The 16,544-nt window shown below is 38.7% G+C and overlaps 1 protein-coding gene across 4 annotated transcripts in view; it reads right to left on the bottom strand.

The window, feature by feature from the left end:
* Window positions 1–15,592, bottom strand: part of gdpd5b (glycerophosphodiester phosphodiesterase domain containing 5b) — a 44,427-nt gene extending 28,835 nt beyond the window's left edge. For all 4 annotated transcript variants that reach the window (XR_002746194.3, XR_002746195.3, XM_023271199.3 and 1 more), the window contains exon 1: window positions 15,210–15,592. The gene's annotated coding sequence lies outside the window, so the exon portion shown is untranslated. The remainder of the gene's footprint in view (window positions 1–15,209) is intronic.
* Window positions 15,593–16,544: the final 952 nt, after the last annotated feature.

The following is a 16,544-nucleotide window of genomic DNA, read 5'->3' as shown; positions in this document are numbered from 1 at the left end:
GTTCTGTATCTAGAGTGCACATCTGTGATTTTACATCTAACTTGTTTGAGTCAGTTCAAATGAACTCAGGTCTGTTTTGCACAGTTAGTATAGTTTGGGTTTGTGTGGAAGCTGCCAATCAGAACCTTCACAAAATCTCTCCAGCATTTCAGACCATTATATATCTTTTGTATCACTTTAAAGAGTGATGCAACCAAAGACACAATATATTACTAACAAGCCTAAAATCTAAAGAAGAAAATATAGCTAAAAAATATTCACTCCTAAAAGACCAATTTAAAAAAGACAAATGAACTTCAACTGTCCTCAATTACAGAGTAAAATGTCACATGCATAATCTGCAAAACATTTTCTCAAAGATAGACTGAACAATTAGAACCATTTTGTGATTTCCAGTGACACAGTTTGGACTCCGTCAGATCATCAATGGGAAAACATCAAAGTTGTGGCAGTTTAACTTAAGATTACATACTATCTGGAGGTCTACACTAGTCAAATATTTTCAGTACAGTGAGTAAATATACTGTTTGTACTGCGTGGCAACAACGTGCTTTATCCACTGAGTGATATAAGACCAGCTCTGATGAACAAAACCAGGCATAGACCAGTGTGAATACAGACTCACTTTATTATGGCCTATCACTGGCCAAACACACAATGCACAGGTGTGTTCACTAATTACCTTATATTGCACTAATATATTGCCAAACATCAAGCTGTTATACTGCTATCCTGACATAGCAATCTGAAGGATTTAGACTTTGATCAGATCGAGTGCTGCAGCCATCTGACTGTCTGCTATTTCTTCCGAATAAATCATGTCCGTCTCGTTGATCAAGATCACAGCCATGTAAAGACAAGCTTTTGAGTCTTCTTCAGGGAAAATCCTTCAAATTTGCCAAAAAAGACTTATAATACAGAATACTCATCTAGTGCCAGCAACAGGGGAACATTTCCACTGGTTTGGCAGGTTTGTTCATGACAAAAAAAAGAAACAATTCTGGGAATTCCCATGAAATTCGCTGTGGATAGTGACACAATATATTATCCAGGGAGTGACGGTGTAGCGTACTAAGGAGCAGAACACTCCAGAGCAACACACAAAGATCCAAAGACCCTCTCCCAAAGCTGTAAATTTGGGAAGACACCATTTCAGGAGACAGCTAACCCAAAATTCACCTCCAAATGGAACATCCGCTGATCGGATGTTTACAAATAAAGGACCACTCATGGCACTTTTGGAGACAACAGGATGCCTCCTACCTCCACTAGAATCTGATAAGCGGCATAAAGTGTCAACTGAGAGAAAAACCACGCCTCTGCAGAAGAATATTGGCATTCTGACCTTCTGATCTCCCAGCCTAACACACAGAACTTTCTACACAGGAATGATTTGAACCGTTTAAATCAAAACATTAAAGAAATGCATCATCTTCGGAGTGACGATCTGGACTCAGTTTCTGATACCAGGTTGATCAGGACCAGTATGGAAGAAGAACACATCAAATCTGAAGTGTTTGTGGAAGATGTGCACACATGATACCAACACCCCTCCTCTCTCTCAGACCACAGCCATAAAAGACACACAGAGACTTTTCACTCTGAGAATATTTACTCCCTAAATCTTTTTCTTATTATTACCGAATGTATATGCTTGTATGTTTAACCATGTTATAAGTTTACTTCAATGTAGCCTAACGTCTACAATTTGTAAGTTTATTCTTATGTTTACACATTTTATTACTATCTCAGGAACCATACGAGATAAACGTGTTGTGTTTGGTGTCATTTTAATCATTTATTCGGTGTTATTTCATATCTGTGATCACCATAAATATTGAACAATTGAATTTGTACATTTAAGAATTGAACTAAGAGTAAGTTTTAAAGGCATTTGGCCTCTGACCTCTCCTGGACAGTGAAGCTCAACACCACCCATTGGGAGGAACACTTCCATGATTGGTTAGATGCTGATTTGCATTTGGCTCCAAAGCTTTCTATATAGAGAAAAGTAACTGGAATGCAACTTAGTTTTTGACTTGGTTTTGTTTTAGGTTTTAGTTTTGGACTTTTTCAGGGCTTTTGAAAAACTTGGCTTTACAAAGAATGTAGCTTGGGCTTTTAGGAAAATTTAACTTGTGCTTGTAAGAATGGGCTTGTAACAAAGGAGCTTAGAAAAACTGACTCTTAGAAGAATACTACTGGATTTAAGAATTACTTAAGAACTACAACAGCGCAAATATTTTCTTGATAACGATGAGCTTTGACTCTTAGTGTTTTTATTTTGGCACACTTTTGCAATGCAAAGCTGCCAAAGTGCCGTCTTGTCCCTGCATTCCTGAACATCTCATCCAGCAGATCATCACAGCTCCACATCCTGCAGAGGCCTCCCTCTCATTACTACAAAGGCTACACAAGTATCACTTTCCTTCTGCTAGATGGGTGAATTTACAAATTACAATGTTTTTCCAATTCCAAATTCTAAATTCATCACCTTTTCTGTCAACTGCTTCCAGTGACGATCACAGCTCATTAGTTTATTTATCTGCATTTACTCATTCATTTATTCACTGTCTGTTGTCATGTCATTGTTGTTTATTGTTTGTTTGTAGTATTAGTTAATAAACGTTTGTGTATAATTATCATCGGTTCTACCGTGTATTTCCTTGTTTTGGGAACTGGTGGTCAATGAAATCAGAGTTTATGACTTTCAGAATGAGACTGATCAACTTCATTTTAATCAAAGTCTCCTTGAGACTTGCCTTAAATTGATCATTTCCTCAGGCAAGCTGAGGATGGTGCCCCTAAATTAACGAGTGCAATTTTAATCATAAAGTGTACTTTATATCATTTCTACACGTTCCGCTACAACAGACATTAACAAGTGCATCATTTGCTTATTTTTAACTCCTTTAAACTTGTTGAAATGCATACTGTTATGCAAGTTTAGCCATTTACAAGTTTATGGTTGTTTTATATCCAAAGAGTAGATTGTGTTTTCAGTATGTCCTTATGTGTGTGTGTTAAAGACAACTGAGTGTGTAGTACTTTGTCACAAATTGATTTCAGTTCAACTAGAATGACACACTACAATATGCAAACGATGCAACCAGTTGCATTCCTGCCTAATCAATTCTGATTCATTTACTTTTTGCCATTTCAGTCGCAGGTTTTCTTCATCCACCAGAATTATGGACTGTATCTTTGTCTTGCAATGCAACAATCTCAAATTCAAGCATTATCAAAATTCTTTGCATTTTTTCATTTAGCATGGTGGCAGTAAATATACTGAGCTGAGCACTGAAAATAAAATAATAAAAATCTCACTGACAGATTAAAAATTGGATTTTTATTTTAAATTCTGTCTTGCATAATAAACATGCAAATGTCGGATGAAATTTCAGTTGAATGAAATTCTTCTATATTACATAAAAGTGGCAGGCCTCAACTTTAATCATGACTGAGAATGATCGAGTCTCCTAACATGAACTACAGTCAAATATGGATATGTGTCTGGGCATGCCGACCAAGCCTGTAAGACAGAAAAACAATTGTGTGACTGACACAGCAGAGTTTAGTGTCTTCATCGTGGCAAAGTAAAAAAACCCTTTCAGCACTGCAATACTGTCACTTTGTTGACAAATTACAACCTGTATGCACAGAAAGACCTTCGTGTTGTTACAGCAGCATGTGGTTTTATGTTGCAACTTGTTTATCTCAAAAAGCTTCCATTCATGCCAGTGTTACAGCCACTTGTATCTTCAAAGTAAAAAATATCACATAAATCACTGTAGCTTCAGTTGAGCAGAACATCAAACGGCCCTTTAATTCCATGTATTTGATGTGGCATATTATCATAATTAGGCAGAGCAGCACTGAGGCTGCGGATTTGCCACCATCGATTTCTTTAACTTCGTAGTTAATGTGTCCCATCCCTCCTCCAGGCTGGACGAAGACAGAAGGAAAAGCACCGCAATTAATCCCTTTATCAGCATGATGCCTTACCAGAAACTCATCAGCTAAATGTGACCCGGTGGAGACAATTAAATCTTGAATAAACTGCAATTAATTGGCAAAGTTAAGTTAAACACGGCGTGAATAGCACAACTCTGCACAGAATGGACTTAAGTGAAGCATCTGTGAAGTGAAGACTCTGCTGCACAGTCATATTTTGCCAACATGGATGTGACGCCTTTAACCACAGTGGAAGCAGAAATCTGACCACCATAAGGACTGAGGCTACACTGTCACAATGACTCAGCATCGCAGACACAACAACTGAATCTTGGATTAAAATCATTTCACACAAAGCAAAAAAAAAAAACCCAAACACCATTTTATGCTGAGCAGCACATTAGATTTCAGTAATAAAATATCTGCTGTGTCAACTTGTAAGCACCCGGTCAGATCATGTCATCTAACATGGCCTCCTCCATGGCTGGAACAGATTAAACAAGTGAAGTCAACAAGTGACAGAAGCTTTCCATCACAACAGAAGCAGTTTCTATCAGTCCTATCATTTCTGTCTGTCACACGGTGTCTGAACTTGGGTGAACAAGAGGAGAAGATATGAGGGGTGTATGAAAAACCCCTGAACAGCTTTTGTCATCTCCTTTTCTGCTGCCTCATTTCCTCCAATCAAAAGCACAGCTAGAGAGGAAATGCTTCAGCAGTTTCCCAGCAAAAAATCAGTGTCTTCTTCTGGCCAGGGAACTGAGAGAGGCGAAACAGCAGAAAACTGTGAGACCAAGGGCCAACACACTAATGCAAAATAAAATAATCTTAAAGATCTGTTCTACCTGAAGAAAACTCTCCTGCAATGTCATTCAAACTATCTTTGTACTCTGCAGAAGCCTTTTCAAGGCAAGCAGAATGGTACTCATAGAACCCATCCTCTACCAAAGCCAGTGTCTCATCTTGCAGTTTCAACAGAAGTGACCAAGATTAGCACCAAAATTGAATGGGTCTTCATGTCCTCATGCCCAAACTTTCAAAGTTTTTGAATAATTTCACTGACAAACAGACAAACAATTGACACTGATCACATATCTCTGCCTCTGCTTTCACCTTAGCAGAAGAAATAATGCTCATGAAGTGATGTGAAGCTTGTAATGTTCTGTTATTTGCGTTTTGTTGAACATTATTTTTCCTAACTCTATTTACCTTTATAAAGCTGCTCTGTGTAATTATTACACATTCTATTAATTCTGGCAGTGTCCTTGATTACATATCACTAGTGAGTTGAACCAACAGTTCAGACTATTCCTAATATTTTATTCATTTCTGTTAGGAGAAAGTGTAACTAGTAAGCTACAGTTCAGCCTTTGCCATAAGTACAGATGTGTCTTATCAGCATTCCCAAAATGGACAAAAAGACATTACCCAAACATAATCAAACAATCAGTGCTCCAGAGCCAAGTGATTGTAAAGTGGGTCCAAAAATTATCTCATTATCTTATCCTGCAGCACATTCAAGGATCCCTCAACAAAGCAGTAAAGACATTTGAGAAAGTACACATTTCATGACACTGTGACACTGTCCAGCTGAGGTGTCCAAGTAATAAAGTTGACATAATTCAGTCTACAAAGTCCACTACCTTTCATAATTTAGCAAACATATTGGCAAAGCCTGAAATGAACACCTAGGTCAGATAGAGTAATTTAATAGACCCAAAAAGCAATACAGAGCTAATCTTGACATAAACAGAACACAAAAAACATGCACTTGTATTCGACTAAGGGATCTATTTAGCCCTCCCCAAAAGAGCCTGCTTTTAATCTTATTTTGTTTTTATCCCTGGCATGTTTAAACGGTATGAAATGCTTGTTGAGATGTGCAATGGAGACCAAGGAACTGAGCACCATGGAGACTTGGCTGAACCATGTGGTATCAGAAGATGCCTGAGAGGGAGGTGATTAGTGACACATGGGTGATGAAGCCCGTTATAACAAGCAAAGAGAGAGTCAGAGAGTCATTACAGCAGAGCTGCTAAAGCTGTCTAAGCACAGACAGCTCAGGCAAGAGGTCTTGCTGTAGAGAGTCCTGGCAGCATGTAAAATTAAATCAAGAAAGATCTATTGCCCCTCAAAAAGTATTCTTGGTACTGGTATCTCATGCTATATCCACCTCTTCCTGTGTTGAATAAAAAACAACCATTGTAGCTGTTTATTGTCAAGTATCACTGTGTGGCAGATTTGTCTGCAGCATATGATTCCAGTGTTTAGAAAAATAAATGCACAGGCAAAGACGTTGTGTTATCACTTTGCAGTTAACAACGTAGTAAATTATGTACCTTTAAGTGAAGAAAATCAAAGGTTTTTAATAGGATTGATAAGGACTAATAATAAAAAAAAACAACTGTTAATTTAAAGCTGAAACATTGTGACAAGGCCACATTGTGCCCTCTGTTGCACTATATTTACCACCTCAGCAAATCTTGAAAATGTCAGATTTCTAACGGATCAGTTCTCAAATGGCTACAGATGCTGCACATAGGAAGCAGATTGTCAAATATGTAAACAGAGCTCAGATATAAACACACAAGAGACTAATGCAAGTTAATCTTATCTTGTTTCCTCTCTATGTTTCTCTAGCTTTTTAATATTTTTTTTTTTAACTGAAATGGGACAGTGTATACCTTAAACATAAATGCTACCATTTGCTGCACCATACCAGTGCATAACTTTAAAGTGATTTGCCTCTTCTTGTCAAAAGAGTCTCCATTACCTTATTAGACAAAAATGCATCTTCTTGTTATTTTGGACCATTTTACAAACAATAGTGTACAAGTATCTATGCTTAGTCTCAGTTCTTACTGTTTTGGGGCAGAATAAAAACCTCTTTGGGGAGGTGCCAAAGATTCCTCTGCAGTGAGTGCAGTGCTAAGCAGCTTTTAGAAGATTTTTAAAGTTGATTTTGAAAGTGCTGATAGTACTGTGAACTGTTCACATCATCAGACAGGCTATTTCACTGATTTGTGGCTGTTATAGAGAAAGCTGTGCTCAAACGCGGTATGGTTAAATGCTATGGTACAATCTCATACAGAGGATATTCTTAAGTGTCTAATATAGCGAGAGAGTATTATGACATCAAGATGAAAAAGCAAAACTGCATACTCGACATACTTGTTGGGTGTCTCTGGTGCCAGAACATTCTGGCCTGGCAAATGACAATAGAGGAATACTGCACAACACTTACATTAGGGCTCTCACTGCTCATGACATTGAATGTAGATTCTATTTAATGACTATTGATTCTACTGTACAGTATGTTCTATATTATACAGATAATCTTAAGTAACTGACTTATGTGTGAAAATAAGAAGCAAATGCATCATATTCTTATGGCTATTTAACAGAAACTACTGATAAGACATCTTGATAGAGTACAAACAACAGCTCATTGTTACAGAATGACTAGTGGCCACTTGTGCCCAATTGAGCTGAGCAACAGCTGTCATAACAGCAATTTATGATAAAGTTGTACATTAAATCCGAGATTTAAAATCCCTGGCTGTGCCAAGCTAGCTGATTAAGAGTGCTAGTGTAGCTCAAAGCCAGCTAGAGGCAGAAGAATTATACAGAGGAAGGATATTTTTCAAGCTGGCTGACAGCAGCAAATAGCAGAAATGTAGCGTCGGAGGAATGGTTCAGGACAAGAACATCCCGACAATCTGACAGCTCATCAATCTGAAAAAATATAGGTCAACGATAATCCGAGGAAAAATTAATCTAATCACAATCCATCAGTTTCTTCAAATTAGGACACTGACAGCAGGAAAAGCGCATGGCATCGTTGTCATTCATTTCCATTATTAGAGCAAAACTCGGGACAACAAGAGAGGAGAAAATCCACCCACTCATTTCACTGAGGACAAAACAACAGAGGCGTAACTGGGTCAAGTAATGTGTGGAGATATCACCCTCATTTTTTTTTTTTTAAAGAGGTAAAAAAAGGGGGGGGGCTTTAGGCAGTGGGCCTCAACTTACTGTATGAAATATTCTTCATGGTCTGAAGAAAGGAAAGATGATTTGATAGTGGAGTATATTTGTTCTGATGCATGAAGTATGATTTGGTTTGATGCTGCAGGGACAGAATTTGATAAAGCAATATGGAGGCAGTGACCAATAAAAGCCATATTACAAGCCATGTGGAGCTCTGTGGATGGAGGTTTGGTCATTTTTTGACTCAGGGGGTTTTGGTACTGTGAATGCAGTGCTTTTTTGGAGGCATTGCCTGAACAATAAAGTCAGGACTTTACAGTTTGAGCAACAGCTACGGTTATCATCGTCTAGGAGTCAAGGTTAAAGACAGATGTATTCCTCGTGCACAACATGCATCTGTTATGGAGTATGTGGGAAGCAGACCACCCACACGTTTCAGTGCAAAGGTGGAAAGGAAAACATGCAAACTTCAGAAAGGAACCTCCCAGCCAACTTTGTCGGGTTTGAACTCAGCACCTTCCTGCTGTGAGGTGACAGTGCTAACCTGTCATCTGCCATCCAATGTTTAGGCAGCTGATAGTGTGTGGGTTTGAATAATTATCACCTTAAAGACAGGATCACAGCACTGTTGTCTGCTTAATGTGTATATTCACCACAGTCTCTCATCAGCTTCAGTGGTGCATGAGATTTCAGATGCCTGGAGGTAAAATGAAGGAGAGCACACAGGACAGGAGGTGGATGCCACAGAGGAATATCAGCCAGTGAACAGCTACAAGGGAAGATGTTCTTGGAAAGACATGAGCTGAATGTCAAAGTACACGCTGCCCACATGAGCTTTCAAGCTGACTAGAATCCACTAATTACGGCGATGTGCTCTAACTTTGCTTGGACAAAAAATAGCACTACTAATACAGATTTTTATGCAGAAATAATTGATTAATACAGTGCTTAACAGCTACAATGTCCCTAACTGGAGTTGAACTGCCAGCTTTATCAGTTTAGTGCTATCCTACAGTTAGGAATACAATTAAAATTAAAATTAAAATCGAACTTCTCTAAATATCGTGAGTTAGTCTTCCTTTTGATAAACACTAACTACGGCTCTAGTTGTGGTGCTTGCCTGACTTGAGCTCCTACTCAAACATATAAAAAGAAAAGCAAATTTATAAAATTACACATGTATCTGAAAGAGAATTTAAGGTACCAAATAAACAAGGCCAATAGTCGATAACCAGAGAAGTGAAGAAGTGCTCAAAGACAACAGTGCTTATAGCACAACGCCATCAGAGCATATTAATACACGAACAAAGGAAATGTTAACATGTTGGTGTTAAGCAGGTTAAATATTTATCATGTCCACCATCTCAGTTTAGCATATTAACATGCTAACTTTGCTAAGTAACACAAAATTGAAAATATGACCAAGGCTTGTGGAATTGTCATTAGTGTTGCAGGTATGTGGTCATAAATCAAAGCTTTTGACCTGATGGCGGTGCTAGATGAGGAGTCAATATATGACCTAAAAGATTAGAACTGATCCTGAGGGGAACATGAATGCATGAACCAAATTTAATGGCAATCCCTCCAATGATTCTTTTGACGTTTAACCACAAATGTCAATATTTTGCTAAAGGGACAGCCAGGGGATCATCAAAGTCGTCAGGATTTATCCTCTGGGGGCCATGAACATCTTGGCCAAACTTCCTGGCAATCCATCAAAAATGTGTTAAGAAACGCTGGTCTAGATCAAAGCGGCAAAGGAGTCAAATGCCTATATGGCTACATAAGCAGGTGTAACAGTATAATAAGTAGCTAAACACTGTTTTCTGAAAAAAATCTTTATCTACAAAAACAGTGTGTGTATGTAAAGAGGAGAAAATGTGTCATAATAAAAGAGCAGTGAGGCAAATTATGTTTAGTCGAGAGCAAGCTGAGAAAATAAAAAAAATCAGACCAACTTGAGCGTGCTGGTGCTGTAACCAGCATCAGGTACAACATCTGGATCCTGGTTCAGGCCTTATATGAAGAGGTTTCTTTTACGGCTTTACAGTGTCACTTACATCTGGTTTTGATGTTCCTTATAGCTGTTTACTAAGGCTTTCATAATGAAAAAGAGATACGCTTTAAGCTTCTGTGCCCAGCTCGCCTGGCATATCAGCAGCATCCATTAAACAGTCTGTTCCAGCAATCTAAGCACATAACTTTTAATATTACCAAACTGTTTATAAAAAAAGGTGCATGAGTTTGTTCATGAAAGATACAAATGTGAGCATGATATTTAAAAAAAAAAAAAAAACTTATCAAGCAGTGACTCTTAATGAAGTTAAGCCTGCACATGTGTGCCTGAATATTCTGGGGTTAGTTCTTAAATGTAGGTGATACTGTTGAGCTGATACTGTGACCTGGAAAGCAAACAGCTGACAAAGACATCCACGGCATGCAGAGACACGGTGGGAATCATTCATCATGCTATGTGGGCAAATGGACCACTCCATTGGCCTGTTTCGCTCAGGCCTCTTCAGGCTGACAGTTATTTCCTCAGACCAAAGAAAAGAGTAGTTGACCTAGTGTGACTTATCAAGGTGCCATCTGTATGTCTGCATGAGGGCTCTTCACCATCTGTGTGTTGACATCACACCCATCTCTGTCCTCTACTTTGACTGTCGTCTGGATTTGGACTACAGGGCCAGACAAGCAGGTGCCACCATAGAAACTGAGTGTTCTACCTATGTGAACATTTGGCTTATTAAATTCTATTACAGGGACGATTACACAAAGACAACATAGCTATTTTCCCGTTAAGCAATGCACTGGGAAAAAAGCATACGTCTAATATAAATAAACAGTGATTGCTAAATAACCTGAAAAACTACTACACTAACTTTTCTAGTTAAGAAGATTAGGTAATAGCTCTAAACATCGGCTGCTTAAAATGTGTGACACAGAGACACCTGAGGCACTAAAGATTTGAAAAAATAGAAAGTCTTAATGTTATTCTACGGGATGTACATTTTCTCAGCTACTGAAACTTGGATTCTGTGGGTCTCAGATGGTGGGAATGCCTTTTCATCAGAGGGGTTCCTCAGCTTTAACAAAATACCTGTGCACCACCCAGTTTGTCAAAGTATTCAGCTCTGAACAGAGCTCAAGTTGCAAATCAGCAAAGACAACAAAGCAAAGCCTCCAGTGTTACTCTGAGTGTTTCATTAATAGTGGCCTCACACAGATTCCATGCTGTGCTGGACAGTGAACTCCATATAGCAATAGGACCTGCTATGCGCTAGAAATATACTCTTTAGACAGCAGGGACACATACAGACACAACCGAGTCGCTTGGGAACTCCAGCGTTGCAACCTCGAAGCTGCAGGGAAATGACACTGATTATTTGACTACTTGGAACTGGTTGTGTCTGTAAATGTAAGGAAACCCTTATTTGTTTAGCTAACAATTCTGTAGCACAGTATGCAAAATCCTTTCTCGGAAATGTTTTCACATTGTGTGAAAAACATCAGCTGCATACCTAACATATGAGTGCAAAGATGAATGGTGAAAGCTCAGCCCCCAAAGTCCAAGGCATTTTTTTTGCAAGTTTTGATTGTGAAAGACATTGACTAAATGTGTGTACGTTATCATATACAGATAAATGTCTGACTTGTCTCTTGGTCTTGTGGACGAAATGATTTTTGGCCACGTTGGCCAATCATTCAGCTTGCAATGCATATACTTCACCTGTATCAGGTAAACATGTTGTCCTACAGTAGGCATAATGAAGCAATTATGCTATTGCACAAAACTGACTGTGATTCAGCCTCTGTTTTGAAAAAAGAAGCATTTGTTATTGTCCAACAGCTACATTTCCATGACAGCTACAACAGTGAAAAAGCTCACAAACCTCTCATAACACACCACTCCCTAGCACCACCCTAACTGTTAGGGGTGCAACAGATCACAAAACTCACAATCAGGATTGTATCACAGCTTGCAAGTCAAGTCAGGACAAATACTGGCACGACTGTCAGCGTCAACTGCTTTTAACTTGCTCCACTGATGTGAGCACAACTGCTTTGTGTGTTGTTGCAGCATTTTTGCTTTGTGATTCAGGAAATTATTCCCTACAGGTATGTTTTCAGTGCTGTTTGTTTGTGTGTTTGAGTGGAGAGGTGGAGCATGGCCAATTATATTTTGGTGCAGATCTGGATCAGACTTGTATCCATGGTTTTCTGTCATGTTTTCTCCTACATCTCAATTCAACTTAGTTATCATTTACTTTTTCATTTACTTTTTCATTTAACATTTACTGCTGCGTCAGTAAGTGGAAGAACGTGGTAATCAGGCTTTTTTAATGTGGCGACTACAAACTTAGAGCTAAGACTTTAAGAAGCAAGTCAGTTCTTTGTGTGAATTCATTATCTCTCGGGGATATGCAAAGAAAAATTATTGTGTGTGCTGGAATTAAACCTCACAGTTTCAGAACACTCATTAATAGTAATAGGTAAATTTTTTTTCCAACTCGTCTGACACTCCCTCTGGATAATTATGATTCAACAGATTATGCAGATATATTTCTTTTGGTATATGAAGCCAACAAATATCCAAAATAATACAGCATCTATTGTTAGATAAATTATATGCATGTTTTTCCACTTTAAAGCAATAGATGCCGCACATAAACAAGTAAGCACACAGGGCTAGTTATACAAGCAGCAAAAGGAGAAAGGCTGAGGCACAAAATCAATACGAGACTCAAATGGACAAGATGGTCAGCTACACAGGGCAACTCTACATGTCTAATCAGCATCAGCGATATGCATAAAACCTAAAGGCTTGTTTAAAAGCTCTATAATAGAGCATATATTCAGCAGAGCACATATCTCTGTAAAAGCAAAAGTAACCAGTAAGTGGATTACTGATGTGAGTACAGCTCACTGCATTCCTCTCTGTTCGGACCTATTATATCTCCCTGCTATTCAGTTTATACCTGTAACCAACATTTGTAGACCAAGGGTGAACTTTAAACCACTCTTTAAAAAAAAAAAAAAAAACAGCATTTAGCAGAGCAGTGCATTTTTGAATGCCACAGCTCACATATAACATACTTTAATCCAGGCAAATTCAAAGAACATTACTTGTCACCATTTCTCCAGCTAACCTCAAAGTGCCAACCTTAGTCCCTCAGCTGAAACTGGAGCGATGTAACTGTTAAGAATAGTGTTTATTTTCTCTCATGGCATACAATAGGAGGCTCAATGTCATGACCTGAAAACATTTTTATAGTACTGGCTGCCCCCATATACTGTGCGGCACTGTATACATTACTGTCCTGCAGAGGTTCAAAAACACTGTATTCAGCACACTCCAGTCCAAAGCTACTTAATCCATTTATAGATGTTGAAGAAAGCAAAAAGAAGGAAACAGCCTTGCATAGTTAATTTTTAAAGGCTTGACTCAACCTGAGTCATCCTTTTCTTGAAACTCTGACTAAACACATTAGAATCCTTGGAGAAGTAATTATTTACATTCCAGTGGGATGTAAATAACCGTCATCTGTGGAGCTCTGAACCAAAACAAACAAGCTGTTTTTTTTTTACGGAGGGTGTATCTGTTAGTGACAGACAGAAGTGTTAAAGCAGTCAGGAAGGTTGTAACAGAGACACTGGACCAAATGGATCCTCACCAAAGAGCAAAGGTTTAAGATGATTAAACGTCCTCTGATGCAGCGCTACATAAATATGATGAGTAATCTTGTGTTCTACAAAATCCTTCTTGGAATGCTAATGCACTGGGAACATCCAAATGGCAATCATCATCTTCCAAAGTAAAATAAATAGTGTTATGAATTATGTAAGTGGTAAACAGTCAGAGGCACTTTCCACTGAAACTCCTATTTCCTAGTCTCAGTGAATGCAACTACGGTGCCTAAGTTAAAGCATACGAAATGGTTGCAACAGTTATACACAACAACAGCCAGTCAGCTGGTGTTCTGTTTGTAAACACTGAGAGCACTAAAGACACAGTTTGTTGTGTGAATCGTACACAAACCTCAAAAAGTTAACCGGAATTGAAGCTCAGTTTGTTGCTTTCAGCTGTTTGTACAAGTCTTTCCTCTGAGTTTATTAAATACCTGCAGCATCAGACAGCAGCACGATCCTTAAGAACGTCTCCAAAACAAGAGAAGGCAACACAAGAGTAACTTCATTAATTACTTAGAAATTATCCCCGATATGGAGACAGGATCAGTCAGGATTGAACAGTAAGTGGCACTACTTTTAATTACATCGGACAGGTGAGATGTCACACGGTCACAGTGTATCATCTACAGTTCAATCAATCCTGAGTGCTGAGTTCCATCACAGCTGGATATTATTTTTCTGAAACAGTCTCATCAACACAAGTCAAAATATTTTTTTAATTCATTTTTTTGTAGGGAGATGTTTTTTCTTTTCATTTCACAGCAGGATATCAGTGGCAGTGTTGTGTGTATGGATGCAAGTGAGTACCACACATCTCAGTAGAAACAATGAAAACACATTTTATTGTAACATAAGTTGCTGTAGTTTGATGATATCATCAAACTTCTACATTAACTGGATGTTTTGCCTGTGTGAGAACTTTTTCCCTTAAATGTGGGCTATTTCTGAACAGTGGTCACCCTAATAAACTAAATATTAACTGTACCTACATTAGTCTGAACACATCAGATCACTCACTGTAAAATGAGAAACCAAACTATGTCAGGGAGGTGAATTATTAACTCTCTTATTGACATAGTTTTCAACTAGCCTATATGCTACAAAAGCATAACAGAACTCCGACAATTCAGTTATGGCTTTGAGTTTCTGTTTGCCACCCTGAGATTTACAGTTGCCCCCATCTGGCCACCACTGGATAGATCACACAAGTAAGTTCCAACTGGATAAACTGATGGAGCTCTACCTCCATGTTGAACTTTATGTGCAATCTTTATTTTGGATGAAGGAACCCCTGCTTTACTGGGGCTACAACGTCATGGGCGTGTCTCATGTTTCTGGGTGCACATGAACCCACCAATAAGCATCAAGCGTTGAGCTTAAAAACACAAAGTAACTCTGAATATTAAACATTCCACTCTCTACAACTTGTGCAGCTAACTTGTACTTATGAGTAGGCACGTTGCGAGGATGCTAGCCAGTGTTTGGAGGGCTTATAAACAGAAAAAAAGTGATGTGTATAACTGTAAATATGGTCCGAAACAAAACACAGGTACACATTCCAAACACGCACTCACCTGTCTGAGGGCTGCTGCCACTTTTCTCTGCTTCCTCGGAGGTAAAAGTTGAGTCTTCTCCGATAAAATAAAATAGCTTTTTTAAAAAAACGACCCCTCTTCCCTAAAGTCAAGCGGGGACAAGCCGAGTCAAAGGTAACGGGGTTGGGAGGCTCACCGGCAAATGCTGACTGAGCCGAAGTTTACAACGACAACAAAGGAGAGGAGAGCCGGTGAGAGAGGACGGTGTCACTGGGTTCGGTCCCGGAGATAAAAAGTCCCGTTTTCGGCCGCTCCGTCCGGCCCTGTGGAGGGTTTCTGTGGTCCTCTCTGAAGGCAAATTTCACCTCTCCGTGTCCGTGGGAGCTGGGACACACACACCGTCGTAGTAATTCAATGTAGTGAATGGTGGGAGGAGTGAGAGTGGCTCTTTTTATCTGCAGCCCTCCTGTACGGTGAGGAGGCGTCACCAGCTCCCGGTCTGCGCATTCAATTGAACTCGAAAAAAACCGTCAACCGGGCTAATGTTCCGTTGCTACGCCTCAGAACCCTTTAATTCACAAAAATTGACCAAACCTCTAATAGTAAATCTTTATTAACATCTCGCCGCAATTTCTTATCCGCACGAACACGTTGAAGCCAGATGTTACACCTCCTAAAATTCCCCTCCAGTGGACTTGGTACTGCAAAAGTCCAATGTGACAGTAAACGCAACACCAAGCACATATCAGCGTTCAAGGCAAAATGGCATTTTATCAATATTTTATCTTAACGGCATTCCTAATACCTGATACGGAGACCTTATAAACACAATATGGTCTTGTTATGTCTGCTTAAATACATTTTTGTATATTTCACAGCAGTCTTATTTTTTTCATCAGTTTTCTTTGTACATTCCCGATGAAATGAAGAATAGCTTTTCTTTATTATTTTATCTTTATTCAGACTACTTGTTCTGCACTGCACATTTAATTGTCATTGCTTTCTGTGGTTGTTGTAAACAAAACATAGTGATTGTCTATTTTTCTGCATCACTGGAAACCAATGGATCAGATTAATTAATCAAAGATTTATTTGAATGCAAGTTAATTATTGGTGTTGAAATATGTCTCTTTGATTCACCAAACAAAGAAACTATCAAACTTGGTGTTTTTCATGTTTAGACTTTGTCACTTTCTATTATATTAGGAAACAAGATGACTCATTAAGCAAATCTGAATTATTGATTTTTGTCAAAAGATCACCATGTGCAGTCAGAGACGGCGTGTAATGTTTTATGTAAGAAGTCCTGCGTAATTTTTAATTCTGAAACTTTTGGTGCTTATTATTATTTGTGCTGTTCGTGCCACAGTGCTG

The sequence above is a fragment of the Amphiprion ocellaris genome, chromosome 7, assembly GCF_022539595.1.
Source record: "Amphiprion ocellaris isolate individual 3 ecotype Okinawa chromosome 7, ASM2253959v1, whole genome shotgun sequence".
Taxonomy (NCBI): domain Eukaryota; kingdom Metazoa; phylum Chordata; class Actinopteri; family Pomacentridae; genus Amphiprion; species Amphiprion ocellaris.
The sequence above is the reverse complement of the archived record's forward strand: the minus strand, read 5'-3'. Positions and strand labels throughout refer to the sequence as shown.